The sequence below is a fragment of the Rattus norvegicus genome, chromosome 10 (assembly GCF_036323735.1).
Source record: "Rattus norvegicus strain BN/NHsdMcwi chromosome 10, GRCr8, whole genome shotgun sequence".
NCBI classification, from domain to species: domain Eukaryota; kingdom Metazoa; phylum Chordata; class Mammalia; order Rodentia; family Muridae; genus Rattus; species Rattus norvegicus.
In genome coordinates this window covers 26,331,369-26,354,058 of record NC_086028.1, presented here as the reverse complement: position 1 = coordinate 26,354,058, position 22,690 = coordinate 26,331,369, and the positions used below count along the sequence as shown (strand labels likewise).

Below are 22,690 nucleotides of genomic sequence, written 5' to 3'. Positions count from 1 at the left end.
TCTTTCCAGCTTCTGACTATTATAAATAAGGCTGCCATGAACATAGTAGAGCATGTGTCTGTGTTGTATGTTGGAGCATATTTTGGTATATGCCCAAGAGAGGTATAGCTGGGTCCTCAGGTAATGGAATGTCAAATTTTCTGAGGAACCTCCAGATTGATTTCCAGAGTGGTTGTACCAGTTTGCAATCCCACCAACAATGGAGGAGTGTTCCTATCTAGTGGAGATCATGTGTGTGCTTCTAAGATTGCAGCCCTGAACACTATCCTCACTGAGAAGAAAAACAACAACAAAAATGCCCATGTGAATTGCTCAGGCTTTTTTGTGGGGGACTGATGCTATCCTAAGAGAGAAAGCATTGAGTCTCCACCCCTCCCCACCTCATCCTTTACTACCAAAATTGGTTTGAAATTCCAACATGAATTTTGGAGGGAACATAATGCTACCACCGAAAATAGCAAATAATGGAGTTGCCCATAAAACTCCAAACTTTGTATTCTATATCCTATCTTTGAAAAAGTCATGATTTAAATCTGAAAGACAACAGGTCAGCCTGGGGAGATCTTGATATATACATGGCTCATTATTAAGTTCATTTTTAGGACCACACTAATAATTATTCCTTTCAAAAGAAAATTTTGCAGAGTACAATTTTTGTCTATTTTAAAGTCATGGGATATATAGATTCCAGAAGTTGTGCTATAATGTGATCCTCGATTTAGAAATCTGAATTGTTAAATGATTGTCTCTGACTATTTTGTAGCATAACAGATATTCAACCTCGAATCTCTTTAAAGGAATAATTTTTTGAATGTATTTTATGAATGCTAGATAATTGTATGTATGTATTAGAATATCTATATGTGTACAGCATTTAGTGCTTACCCTCATTAGAGTTATCTCCCATGAGAACCTACATTAAGGTTGTATTACACAGCATAGCTGGCTAGGCTGGGGAAAGGAAACCATAATAATTTTTTGCACTTTGCTAATGACCACGTATAATACCTCAAATTAGGCTACCAGTGGTCCCAAATCTACTCTTATTGATTTAGTCACGAGATGACCAAGAAGAAACAAAATCCCTTCTGAACGTTGGCTTTGAGAACCCTACCTCTTTCCTCTAAGAGTTTTTCTTTCTTTCCTTCAAAGAATCTGGAAGTGATTTCAGTTGCTTCCAAAAAAACTTCCATAAGCCCTGACCTGTGTACTACATGGTTCAGAGTTGATTTGGAAATGCTAAGCTTCACATGGAAAGTAATTATTTGTGTAGTAAAAGAATTTGAGATATGCTGTGTGATTATTTGAATGCACCCTACCTGTTTCTCTTTCTTTTTAGAAGAGCAGGAAATATCAGGCTTAATGTGTGACAGCCTCAGATATATATCCCTTTACATAGAGAAAATGAAAAAAAAGGCATAAACAGAAACATTTACAAAATCAACTTTGACTGCCATAAAGATTATATCCAAAATTTTAGAAAACTGATTATGTTTGCATTCACCAACTTTCCACACTTGAGTTTATGCACTTCCATTGTTTAAATTTGATTTGACATAAGTGAGAAGTTAACTAAGTAGTAGCAGCTTTAAAAAGATCTGCAACCAGCATTATTGTATTAGAGTTGCAGACAACCGGCTCAGACTCCTGAGTCTGCCTTCAGATTTAATTCTAGATGTCCTTTCTCTCTTGCACATGTGAATAAATAGGAAAAATGATTTCCTTTAGCTAGATCTGTGCTTTAAGCAGAAATGCAATCATCATAGTTCCTAAGTGTTGTGTGTACACTCTCTAACTCAATTTTCTCAGCATTATTTAGACATGCTCCCTGCTTAAACCTGATAGGAAGCCTTCCTGCCCATACCAATTAACCTAACCCTGCAATTTAGTTTTACCCAGTTGTCCTTGGGCCCTTGCTTGTTCTCCTCTGTGCTCCCTATTTGAATTGGTTTGAATCCTTTCCCAGAAAATGTTTATAATCTGAAAATCGTCTTAATCTGTTTGGTCCAATTTTCCTTGTCCTTTAATTTTCCAGCAGACCAAAGTGGATTTCAAAAAATTTCCACATAATAATGGAATATTTTTTAAAGTATAATTTTCCATTTATGAATGTTGCTCATGGGAGTTGACAGCCCAAAGCCACCAGTTATTGGCCAAAGACAAAAAGAAAAGTGTCTCCCTGCTAGTCTTTTGGGGGATCTAAGTCTTTCAGTAGGATCTATGAAGGAAAATATGGACAAAGATATTTTCTATCTTTCACATTAATGTCACCCTTTACAGGTTAATCTTTGGGAAATTTATGTCATGAGTATGTGACTACTCTTCACGTAGAATGCCAAAACGCTGTGCGCATTGTGATTGTGCTTCTCTGGATAGAAATGTTCTAAATAAATGTGTCAGATGACTAGCATGTAAGGGATCATAGAAGTACAATGGTGAAAAGTATGTTCTCTGAGTTTTATTAACAGTTGGTCCTATTATGGTTAAGCTTGAAAGTAGAGTCTAGACTTAATTTAAATGTCTTCCTTCCATATATATGTCCATGCTACCTGCAGAGTGTTTGCAAATTTCCATGCAATGAGAGTGTGTTCCCACATTTTCAAATTTATCTAGATGCGAAAATTTGAAAATTTAGTTTGTTAATGTCTTTGTTTTGTTGAGCGAATGTTCAAACTCTCAGTTCCCCTGTTTTGGTTTTCCAAATCAATTCAGATACACTTTTACATCTTATAGATTCATGCTTATATGACATCAGTTTTCTCTTTAAGAAAAATACATAAAAAATGACCCATCCAGCAGGTTCAGTTATTCAGGGTTCCGAAGAGGTGCTACCTGAGGGTCAAGGGGGGGAGAAAAGACCAAGCAAGGTTCTGTTGTCAAGGTCTCGTTTATTGAGAGGAATGTACAGCATTTAAAGCTCTGAAGAAGGAATTGAAGCAGGAACTGAAGCTTAGGGTGGGGGAGTACGGGGAAGTGCCCAAGGATATAACGTGAATCAGAAAACTACAAGACATCCACCTTAAACAAAGAGGCAACAGTCTTCCGGGGACATGTTCTTTGAAAAGGTCGAGCCCTTCTCAGGAATCTGCTCAGGGACATTCGGTGTTTGCTCAGGCTGAAACATCCTGTGATTGCTCCCCAGAATCTTTCTGGGAGAGGCTTTTGTCCAACAATCTCATAATCTTACAGCAGCCACCTTAGCGCTGAGCGCCCTGTGACTGCATAGCTCAGAATGGCTCCCGACAAAGAATATTCTTAGAATACCTATTTTACAAAACAACTTTTTCTTTGTTTCAAAATATATAAAGTACATATTTAGAATTATCTATGTGTTTGCATCATAATTCTCAAAACTAGTCTACCTGCTGATGTCAATCAATCCAAAGAAAAATGATTCCCAATTTATATTGAGAAGCAGTACTAGGATTGATAAATGGAAGTGCCATCATGACTGGTTTTCTAAGGTAGTTGCTTTCTTTTAGAATCTACTATTTTCTCTTTTTAAATTTTGTAACTATATTTATGTATAGAAAACTTAACAGTGTACATTTCACCCAGTTTAGTGGCAAGTTCTTTAACCGTTGCCTTTTCCAACTTGGCCATGCGAGCCAATGACTTAGAACCCAGAACGTTGCCTTCCCAGTGGAAGTGAATCTCCTCGTATGTAACTGTAATTGGTTCTAATAGCTTCCACCAGCTTAGTCACAGCATCGTTTTCTTCCTAGTTAACCTGCGTGAAGGCAACAGCAGTGCACATCTTGTGGACCAGGCACTCCAGCCTGGCCTTTCCCTTGATGATCTAGTAGGGCACTCCATCTTTAATATATAGCAGGAAAACCACCAGCTGGATGGGGTCTACTTCCGGGGTAATCACGCCCAGCTGAGCCTTCTTGTTCTCCACCAAGACAGTAATTGTATTGACTCCTGATTGGAGGACAAGTGGTCTTTTAGTTGGGATACCGCCTTTGTCGGAAGCTTTCTTCTCGGCAAAGGCCAGTAGCCTTTGTTTCTTCTCTCGCTTTGTTTCTGGCCTGTACTTGTGTGTAAAATTAAGCAGCTGGGTAGCTGTTTGTCTGTCCAGGGCCTTGGTGAACTGGTTAATGGCAGTAGGTACTTTGAGCTGCTTATAGCAGATGAGACAGAAAGGGATTAGATCTGTAAAGGAGGCAGAGGGGATGGGGGGGTAACTGGAAAAAGTGAGAGGAAGGAACTATAATCAAGATATATTGTGTGCAAAAGAATCTATTTTTAATTTTTTAAAAAAGAAATGCTGTCTTTTTTGAGTGGTTATAAAAATCCAAATGAGACACGCCCACAGAAGAGGAACAGGAAAGATTGTGGGAGTGAGAGGCAATGGAGGAAACCAGGAGAACAGAATCCATCAAATCAACTAAGCAGGTGTCACGTGGGCTCACACAGACTAAACCACACGGGCCTCCCAATGGGTCTACAGTAGGTCCTCTTCTTACAGACTGTGGCTGTTGGCTTTATGTTTTTGTAGGACTCCTAACGGTGGGAGAAGGTATATGTCTTTTTACTACTCTTTTTACTACTCTTGGAACTCTATCCTATGGAGTTGCATATTCAACCTAAACATGAGGGCTTCTGTATCTTGATTTTATTACATTTGGTTGTTATCTCTTGGTGTCCTGCTGTTTTCTGAAGGGAAATGGAGGTGGAGTGGATCTGGGGAAGAAGGGAGGAAAGGAGGAGGCAGAAACTGGTTGAGATATATTGTATGTGAGAAAAATCTATTTTCAATAAATAAATATGTAGGAGAAACAATTGAGACAACCTAGGTGTTAACACTAAAAGCATAAAATTGCACAAGTGTTCTTTGATAACAATGTGGATAAATATAAGAAACCAAATCCATGAAAGTTAAGAAAAGAGTTGTTTATATAACAGAACCCAACAGTCAACAGTAATCAATGCCTTTATCTCCCACCTTCCTGGATTGCAATTTTATTTAACCAACCATGTTCCCAGCCCTGGGGAGAGAATCATAAAAATAATACCTCCAATTGGTTTTAGAATAGACAAGTGATTCGGTTTGGGGCTGCAAAATAGGAGTTAATTTTATGGCGTGCGAGCTGCTAAAGGATTGCCTCCTTGAAAAGGGTGCAGAGATAACCCTTTAATCTGAGGCATAGTGCCGCTACCTTCATCTTCCAGTCATGCAAGAGAAAAAAGCAAGAAAAAGGAAACAAGAGCATCAAAAGCAAAGAAGCATCAGTTTCTGCTGCAACCACCCACCAGCAGACCTCTCAGCATGCACAGTACCTTTCATACTAAAGCCACAGCTGATGGGGTTTTGTATTGGAAGTGTTTGAGAACATTCTAATGCAGACTCAGCTCCCCAGGCACCTGCCACCACAAAGTAATGTGAAGAAACCTAGGACTCTGTCTAAGTTCCTTTTCTCCAATGTAGAGCTGTGGCAGTTCATTCTCCCTATGTGATATACCACTTTATGGCACTCACAATAGGCAATTAAATTTTTGAAAATTGGAAAGCTTGTTCTTGCACTTAGGCAGATTAATTGAAACGATAAAGGATATTTTTACATGTTCATGTTTAAGAACTTGTCACATGCATTGTGATCAAGGAATGGGGGGTGGAAGAAGAGAAGAGTTTTACAGCCTGCATGATTTGTTGATCCCTAATATAGACTCCTCTGGGCTCAGGACACTTTCAACAGTGTGTGTGTGTGTGTGTGTGTGTGTGTGTGTGTGTGTGTGTGTGTACCTCTGTGTGTGTGCCTGTGTGTGTATTTCAAGACTAATTATGCAATGTTATTGTGTGGCTTTTATTGACTTGCCATCTCCAGCAACATTTGCCTCCCTTTAGAAAGCAACCAGGTAAATGAAGCTTGAGTCGCATAAACACATGAGCCAAACACACAAGCATCACAGTTTATAATGAGTCTTCTGATATCGCACATTGTCTTTACCTAATTGAGCTGCTTGTGAGAGTAATTTATTAGAGGTGATTATAATATATAAGTGTAAATATAAGTGTCAATGCTCTATCACATAAGCCACATAATGAGAATCCAAATAACATAACTCAGTATCCATAACATTGTCTGAAAAGATATCTCTTTTAATGAATTTACTTTATCTCCATGCAGGGAGAAACTGAAGGCAAGCTTGGCCTTGGTGAGCATGGACTTGATGAGAGAGGAAGCCAATGGTTATCACTTTCCTTTGCTTTAACCATACTTTGCTCCCACTTGTGTGAAGAATGCTGAAGGTACAGCGCTTCAGGAATGTGTGAAAGCCTATATGCTGAAGTGGAAGAGGCTATAAGTAAACTGACAATGCTCCCAAACTTGGCTTCTCTTTATTTGCGTTTCAAAATAACAGACCCTCTGCTTTTCCAAAGCTATCCTTTAAACCACATGTATTGTATTCATAAAACATTTTGATTGTGCTGAAGAATTGACTCAGAAACCACAGGATGCCTGAGATCAGTTCCCAGCATGAAAATTAGCCAGCTCACAACCGCTTACAACCGCAGCTCCAAGGGTCCTGACATCCTCTTCTGGGTTTAAAGGACACATGGATTCCTGTGCACAAATCCACCCAGAGACATGAATGTACAGATATTTAACAGTAAAAGTAAAATTGTGTTTTAAAACATGATGAGACTTGTTTTGATTAGTTTTAATTATCAGCTTGACATAATCTTGAATTAATTACCCGGGAGGAGAGTATCCGTGAGGTGGACCTGTGTGGGTATGTGTTGATATATATATTGTATTCCTTGATAGGAGAAGACTTATTGAAAACTAGGTGGCATTTTTTTTGCATTTGGATCCTGGACTGCATAAAAGTGGAGAAAGAAGCACAGGCACAAATCAAGTATGCATTCATTTTTCTTCCTGTCTTTTACTGTGATTTTGATGGGGCCAACTGACTCAAGAGGCAGTGGCTACAACTTTGTGTTGGGGATGGACTGTAACCTGGAATTGTGAGCTAAACTAAAAACCTTTGTCCTCAGTTTGTTTTTGTCAGGTTGAGTTACTCCAGCAACAGAAAAAAAGATAAAAAACAAATGGAATGCACTTAACTCTATGTAGTTACCTCTGAGCAGACAAAGCTCTAACGAAGTTTCATAGATGATTTAGTGGGTACTAAGATATAAAACAAGAGAAGGTAATAAGGGATCTTCTTTAGGATTTGGGACAATGAGAATGTTCAGACATGTTTTGACATATGTAGGAAATCTGAGCTAAGTGCCGATAGCATGCTGATGCTGTATCCACTCTTGAATACAAACTTAGAAAAAGGAAAGAAAGAAAGAAAGAAAGAAAGAAAGAAAGAGAAAGAGAGAAAGAAAGAAAGAAGGAGAGAAAGAGAAGGAGAGAGGGAGGGAGGGAGGATGAAAGGAAGGGAGGGAGGGAGAGAGGAAGGAAGGGAGGGGGGGAGAGAGGAAGGAAGGGAGGGAGGGAGGGAGGGAGGGAGGAAGGAAGGGAAAACAAAAGAGCTTGTCTTATATTTGGCAAGCTTAGTCATTTTACCGAAGTGCACAGCTTCAAATAAAAAACAATAGCAACAAAAACAAAAATAAAAATAAGAAGTTTACAACTCACCCTGCCCCAAGGTATGATCTATCTAGATTGTCCTCGAGTCTCACCCTCATCTGTCTAATAATTATTTCCAGCCCAACCATATTGTGTTTATAAAATATTTGCTAATGCCCTGTTTCTAACGCCTTAGTCATGAGAGCTCCAATTATAGCCTCCCAAACTTTGTGTTCATCACAATCACGTATCCATTGAATCTACTTGAAAGTAATCTTTCCTTCCCCTGCATTTCTGAATCATATATATCATATAACTTGTCAGACACATAGATATTTCATGTAGTAGCCCGTGTTATTTTCCTATCTAGCCTATTTCATATAACAGCATATGTAGCCTCACTTATAACATTTTATATTGATTATTATTATTTACAGTAATAATTGCCATTTTTACATACTAAAACCGTTGAGGTGTGTTATAACTGTATGTGTGGGGATTTATTTGTTTATCAGCCGCACAACCTGAAAGTACATTTTTGCTTCTGAACTCAAAACTCAACCAAGGTGGATAGAAAGGCTCAACCAAGGTATTGGTCTCCGCATACATCCTTGACTAAATAGTGGCTATGTTTATGCTTGAATGCAAAATAAAGCATTTACACATAGACCTCACTTTCATTTTCTTTTTCTGATCATCGACCTTGACATTTTATTAGAGCATCATTGCTGAAGAGGACAATTTGAGGCAGAGGGCAAGAGCTGTGATGTCTGATTGACCAAAGAATAAAGATGTTTCAATTGTTTAAAAAAAATAGAAACTAGAATGAAAGGATAAATTTCCCTGGAGAAGAGGCAATACATCATCTGTAGATAAGCCTCTACACCAACTATTCTTATCACGTGTAAGTCACTAAACCACGGCTGACCAATGATATTAGTTCTTTCACAGCACTTCCCCTCTACTGTGAATTATAACACTAATTCTTTTGGTATAAGGATTTCATTAAAACTACTTTTTATGCCTGCAAGTCACATGAGCTCACCACAAAAAAAGACTAATATTCAATTCATCCTAAGGGTATGAGTTGGAGGGTTCAATAATTACCTACTAGTCAGAAAAAGGAATTTTCAGATGTCTTATCTTTTACTGCTCTGAAGCACAAAATACAAGTTAAGAAAGTTTTTCAGGTTTGTCTATTGCGGAGTTTGTGACATTGTTAATCATGAAGGGATTAATTGTTTTTGCCACCTAATTAGTGAAACAAACCTTCACTTAGCACCCAGAGCAGAAAACATGTCAGCACTTCATTACACAGATATTGGAAACTGTGATCTGGTTGCTATGGTGACCACAGCTTCCATAGGGAGTTTTGTGTTTAGCTGGCACATCTAGATCAGACAGAATATGATTAAAAGAGAAAATCTAACTTAAACCATGTTGGCGTTGAAAACACTGTAAAACCACATATTTGAAATGGCTGATTTGAAAGGAAATGGTTGTCTAAGTATTCCTGGAAATAAACTTTGTTTTTTGGTCTATCTCATTATCTTCTAATCTGCATTTTTAACTTTAAAAATAAGAGTCATCATTGTAGAAACATTCAGAACAGAACCCTTGCATCACGGTTTTATTGATTACATAATGCATAAACCACATAAGAAGTCAGAGTGAAGCCAAACACAAAATGTAAAAGATGTATTGTTATAAAACAACGAATGAATCAACGCCAGAGACTGCTCTAGGCTGAGATGAGTCTGTGTGGCTAATTGACAGGAGAGTGTTCTTAAAAGAAAATTCACTGAACTTAAAGATGTATTTTGACATATTCCATAATTATCTCTGCCCACCACCTATTCTGCCTCCCTTGTTTATTTCCAATCTGTAATTTGTATAATTTAACCTGCATACCACAGAGCTCTTGAATCAGCAGTGAACTATTATAGTCAGTAAACCATTACTGAGCCCTTGCTCAAAACCTAAACAATGGGTCACTCCATAACGCACTGTATGCTAATCCTACTTTACATTCTTTGGTTGACCTTGAAATATACAGTGCATTATCTGCATAAAACAGTTCAATGCCCAAATAAGAAATGCATGAAATGACTACCCACAGGCTGGAGAAAAAAAGGACAAGTGAACTTTTGTCAAAACTAAGCTTCCATCCGTTATGGAGCTACAAGTGCCAAACGCTGAGAGAAGCATGGGGAACAATGAAGCATGTGCCTGACAGGTAGAGTTAAGAACAAAGTTTTACAGAAAAGTTCTTAGCAGCCAATGGAAGCCATTTTTGTAAGTTCTTTTTTTTTAACATTTTTATTGGATTTTTAAAAATTTACATTTCAAATGTTATCCCCTTTCCCAGTGTCCCTTCCATAAACTCCCCACCTCATCCCCCTCTCCTTTTTTCTATGAGGGTGTTTTTCCACCCAGTTACCCACCCCTTCCTGCCTCCCTGCCTTGACATTCCCCTGCACTGAGGGATCCAGGTTTAGCAGGATCAAGGACTTCTCCTCCCATTGGTGCCCAACAAGGCCATCCTCTGCTACATATGCAGCTTAGAGATGGGTCTGTCCATGTGTACTCTTGGGATTAGTCCCTGGGAGCTCTGGTTCGTTGGTATTTTTGTTCTTATGGGGTTGCAAACCCCTTCAGCTCCTTCAATCCTTTCTCTAACTCCTCCAGTGGGGATCCTGTTCTCAGTTCAATGGTTAGCTGTGAGCACCTGCCTCTGTATTTATCATGTTCTGGCAGAGCCTCACAAGAGACAGCTATATCAGGCTACTGTCAGCATGTCCTTCTTGGCATCAGCAATATTGTCTGGGTTTGGTGGCTGTATGTATATAGGCTGGATCCCCAGGTGAGACAGGCTCTGAGGGACTATTGCTTCAATCTCTTTGTCTCCATATCCCCTCCTATGAATATTTTTGTTCCTCCTTCTAAGAAGGACTGAAGCATCTGCAGTATGGTCATTTGTCCTCTTGGGCATCAGGTGGTCTGTGGATTGTAGTTTGGGTAATCTAAGCTTTTGGGCTAATATCCACTTACCAGTGAGTATATACCATGTATGGTTTTTTGTGATTGTCTTACCTCACTCAGGATAATAATTTCTAGTTCTGTCCATTTGCCTATGAATTTCATAAAGTCATTGTTTTTAAAAGCTCAGTAGTACTCCATTGTGTAGATGTACCATGTTTCCTATATCCATTCCTCTGTTGAAGGACATCTGGGTTCTTTCTAGCTTCTGGCTATTGTAGCTCTTGAGAAACACAGGATCTCAGACATAGAGCATCAAAGAACTCAGCATTGGAGAAAGTTAAGACATTGAGATGGAAGTGATCATGTCCTGTTTGGAAGGTGCAAAAATCAATCTAGTATTGGGCTGGAAACTTCTTTCCTCAGGACTGAGCTCTCAGTGCTGGGAGGTATTTATTATGCACACCCTCCAGGGGAAAAGGTCAACAACAGTCTCACCAGACTGCAAAACAAGGAAACCACAATGCCGAGCAGTTCAGTAAGGTATTTCCAAAGGTGCAATAAGCACACTTATATCTTTGGAGAAAACATGATCTGCATGATTGGAATTACAGCCCATTCATTGGGAGGAAATTCATGCTGTGTACTAACAACCTAATCAAGAACATATGGCTGGAAAATTTATAGACCCTAGAGAGGAAAAGACTATTAATTCTGCTAAGTTAAAATAGTTTTCAGCTGTTTTTTAAATACTTATCCTTATATCTAAAGATAACTGCAACTCTCGTTGGCCCCTCATCAAAGAAGTTTCATTTGGCAGCAGGATGAAGGCCATTGCAGATAACTATACTTATTCACAGTGGAGAAAATTGGTGACCATTATCAATGACCAAATAGGATATCTACAACATAGTCCCTATACTTAAGGCTCAGGAAACATCACAGAAGAGGGGACAGAAGATTTTAAGAAGGCAGAGACAATTGTTGTAAGATAGTATCTCTTGGACACAACAGGGATATTACATATTTTGACTTTCAACAATATGTCTGCCTAGATAAAATGGGCATAAGAGCATGCTAATTGACATGTCATGCCAATAGATATGGAGGCAAACTTCCCAAAGTCCAACTTCTAGGTGAAGAGTTACAGGCAGTTAGTAGCCTTTGAGGGAATAAGAATCTGCTAAGAGGGACAAACTGTCTTTGTTAGGATTTTACTGCTGTGAACAGACACCATGACCAAAGCAACTCTTATGAGGACAACATTTAACTGGGGTTGGCTGATTAGTTCCGAGGTCTAGTCCATGATCACCAATGCAGGGGTATAACAGTGCCCAGCCAAGCATGGTACAGGGAGAACTGAGAGTTCAATATTTTGTCCTGAATGCAAACGGAAGACTGGCTCCCATGTGGTTAGGAAGTATGGTCTCAGTGCCTACCCTCACAGTGACACACTTCCTCCAACAAGACCACACCTATTGCAAGAATGCCACACCCCCTAATAGTGCCACTTCCTGGGCAAGCATATTTTAAACCAGTACACTAGCTTCCCAATGCATCTGCCAAGTCCAAGTGTTCATCCTTAAAGCTATGTAGATACAAGAAACATTGATTTGGCTCAGTAAGTTGTACATGCATGTGTGTGTGTGTGTGTGTGTGTGTGTGTGTGTGTGTGTGTGTGTGTGTGAATAAGAATTAAAGAAGAGGTCATGAACTTTAGTGGAGTTGTAGTATGAAAATAAAAGGGTGGAATGATGTAAATGGAGTGTATTATGTATGAAATCCTAAACAAAATATTAAAAACCAGTTTCTGTTAATAGAGGACAAGGAAAGCCTTTATTGAGCTTCCAACTGACACTAAGCCATTGTCTCTGAGCATGCAAATTTGAGAAAACAATAAGTTTGTGAGTTACTGTCATCTATTGAGAAGGCTTGTCTGTTGACACTATGTTGAGAGCACTAAAGTGATTATACCTTATATTTATACACACACAAAATTCCTGGTACATGGAAAATTTGACAGTCCACATAATGAACTAACATGATTACAGCAGCAGGGAGAGACAACTCACGTGATTCTTAAAATTCAATAACAATCCCATAGTGTAAACTACTAACTGGCCTCAATTTTTCTAGGAATTTAAAAGGTTAAATCCCATGTAAAGTCTTTGAAACTTTAAGTCTTTGAAACTCTAAATTGCATTGACACATTCAGAATGTAATAATTTTCTAAATGCCCATAGAATTCTTAATTATTTTAAGCCAGAATTGGCTATAATTGACTTCAGAAGTGAGCATTGCTGTCAAAATCCTGGTTTTGCTTTAACAGTCCTTGTGTAACTTAGTTCTAGGCAGAGTTTTCAACTCTATGATTAGAGTCATCACACATAGGCTCACAGCTGTGGAACACATTTGAGTTTTTGTGCACGAGTTATGAATAAAAGTGTGAACTTTAGAGGCTATTATTAGATATTTGTTGAGTCAATAAAATATCAACCTACTTTTCACAAGAAAAAGGCTGGTTATATTCTAAATTATAAAAATATATTTGGGATAGGGGCAAATATATAAGTAAAATCTGTTAAAGCCTTTGTTTTGTTGCAGGATGGTTTTAGATTCATGTAGACTAATCAGCACTAAATGGGACATTTATATCTTCATCCCTTCTCCCAGTTATAAGGATTCCTTTTAGAAGAAAGACTGGAAAAGCCAGAGACAATGAATGACAACAGAGAAACAGTGTTTTCTGGACACAGCCCTGCAAATACACATTTGAACTCACATGGGATACAACATCATGCACAAACCCTGCACAGGATAAAGCCAGACATAATCTCAGCGAGGAAAGCAGAGGTTGTCATGCAATCCAATCCAAAGTTGAGGAGCTTTTGACAGCTTATAGTTTCAGTGGAAAGCTACATATTGAAGAATATATGGGGAACACTAATCAAACTCAGTGGCTTAAAAAAGGGGGGTATCACAATGTTGCATTTGTGGGGAAGGAGGGAGATCTGGGAGGACTTGGGGGGATGATGTAATCCAAATGCATATGAAAATTCTCCTTTTTTCACTTTCTATTGGCTATTTTATTTATTTACACTCCAAATGTTATCCCTCTTCCTAGTTTCCCTTCCACAAGCCCCCTATCCCTTCCTCCCTCCCCCTGACTCTATATATCACCATCGTTCTTCCTTACACTGTCATTTCTCATAGAGTTAATAGCAACAGACTAAACAGTACATAATAATGGCTTTAACCTGAAGCTTCTGTCTACAGAACAATAGAAACGAGTTTGGCTATAAACTGGATAAACATGATGACACACAGCCATGGCTGTGAAGCATGAAAGCACTGCTTAGGTGCATCACACAAGCCACAACCCAGTCTTGCATGCAGACATAACTACCTTCGTATTTCTAGGGATTTCCATGAACATGACAATTTAAATAGCATTATTTCCCTCTCTCCATCCACCTCTGATGACTAAACCTGAGTGAGATTCACAACTTCTCCCTTAGACCTTCCTTATTACCCAGATTCTCTGGATCTGTGTATTGTAGCCTGGTTATCCTGGACTCTATGACTAATCTCCAATAATAATTTAATACAGACCATACATATCTTTCTTGGTCTAGATACCTCACTCAGGATGATATTCTCGCGTTGCATCCATTTGCCTGCAAAATTCATGATGTCTTCATTTGTAATAGCTGGATAGTATTCCATCATGTAGATGTGCCACATTTTCTTTATCTATTCTTCAGTTGAGGGACATCTAGGTTGTTTCCAGTTTCTGGCCATTACTAATAAAGCTGCTATGAACATAGTTGAGCAAGTGTCTCTGTGCAATAGTGTGGGATATTTTTGGTATATGCCCAGAAGTGATTGGTATAGCTGGGTCTTGAAATAGAATTATTCCCAATTAAGGAGGGGTATGGGGATTGTGATAAGGTATGGGGATAGGGGGCTGTAGAGGGCTGGAAATAAAAATGGAAATCAATTGGGGGAGTCGCATCTCTGGACCTAACTGAAGAACAGGGATTGGGGAGGCAATAGAGAGTTTGTAGGGGTGACCCTAGGTGAGATTCTTACCAGAAGAAAATATAGAGACTGAAGTGGCCACCTCCTGTAGCCAGGCAGCACTTCCAGTGAAAGGAGGAGACATCAACACACCCACAAAACCTTCAAAAAATTTCTCCTGCCTACAAAATCTGCAAGGATATAATGGAGTAGAGAATGAGAGAACAGTCATTCAGTGATTAGCTCAACTTTAGTCCCATTCCATAGGAAAGAGCTAACCACTGACACTATTAATGATATGCTGCTACGTTTGCACACAGGAAACTATCATTAACTGTCTCCTGAGAGGCTTTGTCCAGTAGTGGATGAAAATAGATGCAGAGACCCATAGCCAATCAACAGGTGGAATTCACAGAATCTTCTAGAAGTATGGGGGATAGAATGGATGGAGTCAGAGTGGTCAAGGATACCACAAAAATACACACAGAGTATGCTGGTCACATGGTGCCTCACAGAGAGTAAACCACCAACCAAAGAGCATGCGAGGGCTCGGCCTACGTCCTTCACACATTTCTGACAGGTCTGTTGCTTGGTCTTCAGGTAGGTCCCCTAACAATTGGAATAGGGGCTGTCTCTGACTGTTGCCTGCCATTGAATTCCCTTCCCATTACTGGACTTTCTGGTGGGACCTCAGTAGAAGAGAAAGTGTTTAATATGGCTGAGACTAAGAGTACCAGGATGGAGTGGTACCCAAGAGGGGTACTTCTCTCTGAGGAGGAGAGGGAGCAATGATGGCAGGGATTTGTAAGTGCAGGATTGGGAGCAGAGGACTGAGAAGAGCTGCAATTGATATAATTTGAATAAAAATATAAGTTAGGGAAAATAGAGTTATTTTTTCTTTAATATGGACCTCTGGTTCTTCCTAATTAAAGTAAAATCTAAACATCTGTATTTCAATTTCTAAGAACTTTCTGTTTAACTATGTCTGTGTACTGTGCTTTTTATATAAAAATAACCTCACCTAAGTTGAAATAATACATTGTTATAATCTATTATCCTTAAAGTACTAATATTATTTCATATAGCTATTTCCTTGGGTTTTAAGATGAGTTGCACAGAATTGGCTATTTAAAATATATGATAATTTTTGTCATGTTAAAAAGTGATAAGAGGACTTTACTTAGCTTAATGAAATTGTTCAAAAGGCCTTGTAATCAACAGAGTACTCAATAAGGACCTGCATGTGCTAACATTTTTAGTTTTTGCACTTTTGTCTTGCCATATATATTTGTATGATTTATGAAATGAAAGGAAGGAGACTTTGATCCCAGAGAGACAAATTCAGAAAGAGATAAATACATCCCCTCCCAGTGATGTGTTTTTCTTCCCATCATTAACCAGCTTAATAAAGTTTGTGATATAAATACTGGGCAATCATCAAAACACTATTGAATGGAACTTCAGTAGTCGCCTTGCCCAGCCACAAAAGTTACTTCAATTTTATACAAAAAGCAGGGCAACCTGAAATCTCTGAGTTTCTTTCTATTATTTTTCACTTTCAATTGCAACTAAATTTATGCGAGCATCTCTAGCAAATACATTGTGAAATTAATAGCAGCCAGGAGGAGTACAGAAAATGGATTAAATAAGCATGGAGAGTTTGCTCTTTAGAAAGAGGATGTTAGAGCTTAAGAGCAGGACAGAAAAGAATTGACTTTAAGAAAAACGGATGCTATGCTGGCCTTAATTTATTCAAATTAGGAATGATTTACAGGAAGTCTCTAGCTGATCCCCTGGTCAGTATACCCTGACCTTATAATAAGATTCAATCCAAGAAGCAATAGAAAGTTTTTCCTGGTCCTCAGTATAAAGACTTAGAAAAGCTTTATACAAATGCATTATCCTTAAGCCTATAGGAGTCCTATTTACAGGTCTCAGTTATACTTCTTATTCAAAGACACTAAGTACAGACAGAAAATATAATAGCACAACAACAAAAATCCCTAAATGTCCAGGGTTTTGAATTGCAATTTATATTTTATTAATATATAACCACCATTTAAAACTACTTTCAAAATAAATAATTAAATTGCTTCCTCATCCTCTCCAATACTATCAATTACTTTATTTTAAACAAACCAATGAAACAAAACTTTCTTTGCTGAGTGTGCTATTTTGTCTCTTACCTACTGCTAGAAAGAACTTGAGTTATCTTATCCCAAAGGAAAAATTCAGATTCATAATAAATGAGATAAATAGAAATAAGAATTTAAAAGGCATGGAGAACAAGGAAATAAGACAAATCCCTCAGTTTATACATTTCTATACATTCTTTAATTTGTATTATCTTACAATTTTAGTTTTAGTAATATAGTTTGACTATTTTTGTATCGAGGGAAAAAATGAAACCAATCCCTAAAAGAAATATAGGAAACTTTTACCACATGATACTTTGCATTAGCGTTGTACATATTCAAATGGTGCTGAACATACTCAAATGTAAGTCATAAAATACCAATAATGACTTAAGGTACAAATAATACCTTCATATTTTTCTTGCTATGTGAATGGGTATCTATGGCCTCACGAATAACAGACAAAGGTTCTACCACAGAGCAGTAACTCAAATATAAATATTATCATTGTTTACAGTCACATAATTGTCTATATGGCTATAGTGCCATATGCTTAGAATTCTAACATTTGCAACAATGAGATTTTCAACTGGTGGCCATGGGTTGCTCAATGAGGCACTGCACAAAACCGAAGAAAGTCCAAACCAAGCCAAACCAAGTAAACAAGCCAAATCTTGAACCTTAGAATAGATGGATAGTTTTCCAGTTTTAATTAGCAAACACTAACATAACCGCTGTTGAATGTTGACCTTACTATATCATATAGATAGCTAGCACTGACCATAAATGAGAATTTTAAAGATGAAGAGTCATAACTCCATTTTTCAACATGCATATAGGTGTGTATTCAATATGGCCAAACACAGTGAGTAGAACATCAAAGAGCTTCCATTTAAGTATAAAACTCTTGAAAGGGATGCTATATTTCTTCAATTTTTGTATAATCACTTTTCTTATCTATTAAAGGAAAAACCAAACAGAAAGGAAGATGTTGGAGATAAGATTCATTCTGATCTTTTAGGAAGATATTTCTGACCCAATCATTAATATTAGCTCAAATAAATTCAAGCACCAGTCACAGTATACATTCCATAAGTCCATGTGGCTGTGCCAATGTGGTTTACAGTCCATAGCTGAGTGACAAGGAAGAGGGGTATAGACAGGTGAGATCTTCTCTAATCCTATTTGAAATCAGCAATTCTATTACATGTGTCTGTGTATTGGTCTAGGCAGGGCTGTGCAACAAATTATCCCTAAACTTAGTTCATTAAAAAATAATTATGTATGTTCTTGAACTTTCTTTGCTAAGCATAAATCTGAGGGTATATGGGTTATGGGATAATATTCAGGGTCATTCATGAGATCATTGACAAAGGGTTGACTGACACCACAGTGCTTCCATGAATCTACCACTCAGCTATTATCTGGAGACTACTATTCCTCCAGGTAGAGACTTCTCAAAACTGCCTGATAGCTCTATGATGTAGCAGTTACTTGTAAAATGAGTGCTCTGGGAGTGTTAAGAAGGAGAAAGTTCGGTTATCCTTTCACTACTGTGTCCCGTATATTTAAATGCTAACCCCAAAAGCAACATTGTCTTTCACATTACCTATCAAAAACTTAGATGAAAACTTTGTCCATTTAAAATAAATCTTAATATCTCTCAACTAAAGTGATGTCCCCAGGGTGCTGAGATAAATAAGATTAAGAGCAAGTGTATATTTTCTTTAAATGTGCTTGTTTCTTGTAGTGGGTAAAATCTCAACTAGCCCTCTTAGATAAGAGCCAATGGGGCCATAACAGTCAATTGCAAATATCCTCCCCTCCTTGCTCTAAAGTGTATGCTAAATATTATTTTTTAGGATGACTTTACCAAAGCCCTACAGAGCGGTTGACTCCAACAACACAATTTGTATGTTTCCTAGTCCTGCAGAGCTTAACTAGGAAATTGTGAGCAGGCAGGGTCCTCTCTTTTTGGCCTGGAGTTAGCTATATTTTCTCTTCATCTTCTCATGAACTTTCCTCTATGTTTTATTTTTAACCTCTTGTTCTTTAAGGTCACGAACAATAAATTATGGCCTAAACTAATGGCTTAACTCTAACTTAATAATGACTATAAATGTCCAATCTCCAATTACTGTCACTTTCTGAGAAACGGGTTCTCACTTCAACATAAAAAGAGGACAAAACTCAGGTCTTTCAAATTGATTTCTATATTATTTATTTTCCTTGTATTTATGGTATTTGAATATAATTTGGTCAATAGAAACCCTATTTGATTAGGTTACCAATGATTAAAATGTATTATTACTTTGAGTAATTGTGAAGTAAGTGTAGCCTGTGGATATAGAAAACATTTCATAATTGACCAAAAGAATGTAAAATATCAGTGCTTTTGGCAAGGGATGTCTTAGTTCATCATAAATTAATTTTTAATATCTATTATTTTAAACTCAGCAATGACTGATGCAGATATTCATTTTCAGAGCTTACAGTGAAGTGGTCTGACTCTCCTCTTTAGATGGCATATATCATGTCATATAATAAAATTAAAGATGGAGTGAAAAAAATCTTATCTTTGGAATTATAATATTTTCCATTTTAGTATTTTTTATATTAAAAATTTGAGAGTCTCAAATTTCCACAAAGATATTGTTCTCAAACCACTCCAAACTTGAAGGCTGGACAGATATTTCTCCAAAGAAGAAATATAAATCTCCATTCAATATATCACTAATCATGAGCAAAGTTCGGAAGAAAAGTCACTGAGATAGTACATGGCATTCACAAGGGTTTATAAAGCACAAACAAACAAACAGAAAACCCATAGCTTTTTTTTTTTGGAGGTATGCAGAAAGTGCAACTATCTTAGTTACTATTCTACTGCTATAAAGTGCCACCATGACCAAGATAAAAGAAAGTATTACATTGGAGGCTCACCTACAGTCTCAGAAGGTTAGTTCATGACCATCATGGTGGGAAGTATGCAAGCAAGCAGGAATGTGGGCAGGCATGTCAATGAGCAGTAGCTGAATGTTGACATCTAGATCCACTGACAGGAGGCTTAGAAAACAAGAATGGGCTTGGTATTGACTATTGAAATATCAAAGACAACTCTCAGTGTCTCACCTCCTTCAACAAGGCCTAATACTTCTCAAATAGTACTACCAGCTAGCTTTCAAATATATGAGTCTACAGAAATGAGTCCAATGAACACTCAGTGGGGTTGCAACATGCAAAGTCCTTTACAGGATGACCTAGTAGTGCTATAAAATAAACAGACTTGTATCTTGGTGACTTCACTCCTAGTTATTAACCTAAAAGAAAAAAATTAAATATGCTTAGATAACCACTTGTTCACATGTTCATAACCAAATTTTCATTAATAGCCAAAAATGAGTGAATGCAGGTATCTGTAAATTTGCAAAATAAATATGGTATACCCATACAATAAACTATTACTGAATAACAACGAGAAATATGATAATAATACATGCTATATGGTTGTATCTTGAAAGTATTGTGCTAGAGAAAAGATCCTAGTCACAAGGGGCCAATGAATAATTCCTCTTATATAAAATGGCCATCGTAAGTCAATGCAGACACAAAGAGCAGACTCATAGTTGCTTGGGGCTGGAAGGGACTTGGAAGGAAATGATGCGCGTCTGCTACTGGGAATGGGATCTGTTTATACAGTGGTCAAGTTCTCCACCATGATGACCATGGCTGTGCCTTTGTGTGAAGAGATGGCCGAGCATTTCGAGGCGCTTGCTCTGTAGCTGAGGACCAGCATTTAGTTCTCAGCAGGAACATAACTGCTAGGTGTCCTGTGCCAGCCTGTAACCCAAGTTAAAGGGGAGTAGACACAGCAGTACGCAGCACAACAGCTTGTTGGCTTCCAGCTCAGCCAAGAACGGACGAGCCTGTGGTTCAGGAGACCGTACTTCAAAAGAAGAGTTGGAGAGTGGTAGAAGATGGCATCTTCTGACGTCAGCATGATGGCAGCGCTTCTTAGATTCAGACTGGTGCGCGTGCGCATGTATACAAACACACACACACACACACACACACACACACACACACACACACACACACACACACTAAATCTTTAAAAGTGCCAACCACTACCATTTTAGGTATTCATGTTTGTTTTATGTGTTCCTCAGTAAAATAAAAAGAAAAGGCATTAAAATGATAAACATCATCAATATAAACTGATAAATAAGATATCCTTTATTCTTTAAATAACTCATCACAATCATGGATCAACACTAGCAAATCCAGGTAAGAAACTGAATTCCTTTAGTTACCAGAACTATGTTCTACATCTCTGAGACCAGGTTTTCTCCTGACATTCTGGATCACTGAACAGGCATCATTTCAAATTAGTGGGAAGATGGCACCAACTGAGATTGGGTAGTCAATCACAGGAGCAGTGGGGCACAGTGAGCCTGATTTGACTGTTATCCCAAAGGTAAGAACTAGACTATTTTAAAAAGTTAACTATTCGAGCTTCCAAAGGTTATCTGTATCTCAATCTTTTCCCCCTAAAGAAATGGAATCCACTTTGTACTTTATCGTCTTATTCCAAGACTATGAAATTATTATTAAGAAGAGAAAAAAAATTACTGACTCTGAGTTTCTTCTCTGAAACGGTTTAGACTGCTTTATGCACAGAAGCACTACAGTGCAGTAAACCCCAAATAACCTTCAGAATAAACCTAAATCACTTCAAGTTTAGAGGAATTTAAAAATATTCACGTATGAGAGAATTTGGTAACCTAATATTTTCCCTAACTTAATTTTCACATGCCAGAGGCACAGAGTAAAGACGTGTTACAATGCAGGGACCAACCTTATCCTATTAACCTTCCTCCCTGTGAAAGGTGGTGAAGAAGGCATTGGCAAACATTTCTATGCACTACACATTTTAATTCATGGTTGATTTGAGCTTTTTACGTGAATAGATGGCCTGCTTCCTTGACATTTCACTATACATGTGGCTTAAAACTGAAAATCTTTTCTGTTTCCCTAAAGATTCATGTTTCTTTTTAGGGTGCAGTGAATTTCACATGCATAATGTCTAGCTTATGGAAATAGTGATCAAATACTTTACTTGTGAACACTGATTTCCCTTTAAAAGACACAATGAAATAATAAAAAAGTATGCAGTTCAATAAGAGACCAAAATCACTGATATGTTTAAGAAATAATTAACCATAAAGAAATACCATTCTTTGTCTAACAATAATATTATAAGACTTAATGTTAATTTTATGTTTATTAAAAAATAATACCTAAATTTTTTAATATAAATAATATCTATATATTTTGGGAGCAAGTGTCTTTGAACAAAACCCTTATCATTAACATCTTACTGTAGTTCCTCTCATTTTCTTTGTCATTTGCAGGAATATTGACAGAATTGGAGATAATTACTAAGTCATGGAAGCCAGAAGCAAATTTTCCAGACAGACAAAAAAATTACCAAATGTTTTTCTTTCATATGCAGAATTAAATTATTATAATTATGTATTATTATGTATTTACCAATCTACCTATTGCATACATTGATGTGATATATATGTAAATATATATAATAGGTAGGTTGATAAATACATACTTACATATAAATACTCATCTATCTATCCATCCGTCTAGCTATCCACCTACCTATCTATCATATCTACTCATCTACCTACCAATCTAGAGCATTAAAGGAGAAAGACTATTTGGAAGTAAGGGTGGAATTAAATTAAAGGAAAAATTGGACATCATTAATGAGGGAGGGACAAATATAGCATAAAATCTAGATTTGAATGTATACATATGAAAAATAGGAGGATCTGAATAGCTGAAAACTTTATATTGAAATTTACTCTTTTTTGTATGCTAATTTTAAAATTACAAAGCTCATAAAATGGGAAGACAAAGATGCCATGTGAAGATCTCATCTTTGGATTTATTTTCAAAAATAAAACAATATTTTATCAATGCTTTGAGAATTTCATACATTTACTTTCTTTGTGA

General features: G+C 37.4%; 1 protein-coding gene and 1 pseudogene across 1 annotated transcript in view; one reads left to right on the top strand and one right to left on the bottom strand.

Annotated features, from left to right (window-relative positions):
• The window catches only part of LOC134480667 (glyceraldehyde-3-phosphate dehydrogenase-like), a 904,186-nt gene that overhangs the window by 245,627 nt on the left and 635,869 nt on the right, over nt 1-22,690 (top strand). The gene's annotated exons all lie outside the window — the stretch shown is intronic.
• On the bottom strand, nt 3,502-20,699 carry LOC134480684 (large ribosomal subunit protein eL8-like; annotated as a pseudogene).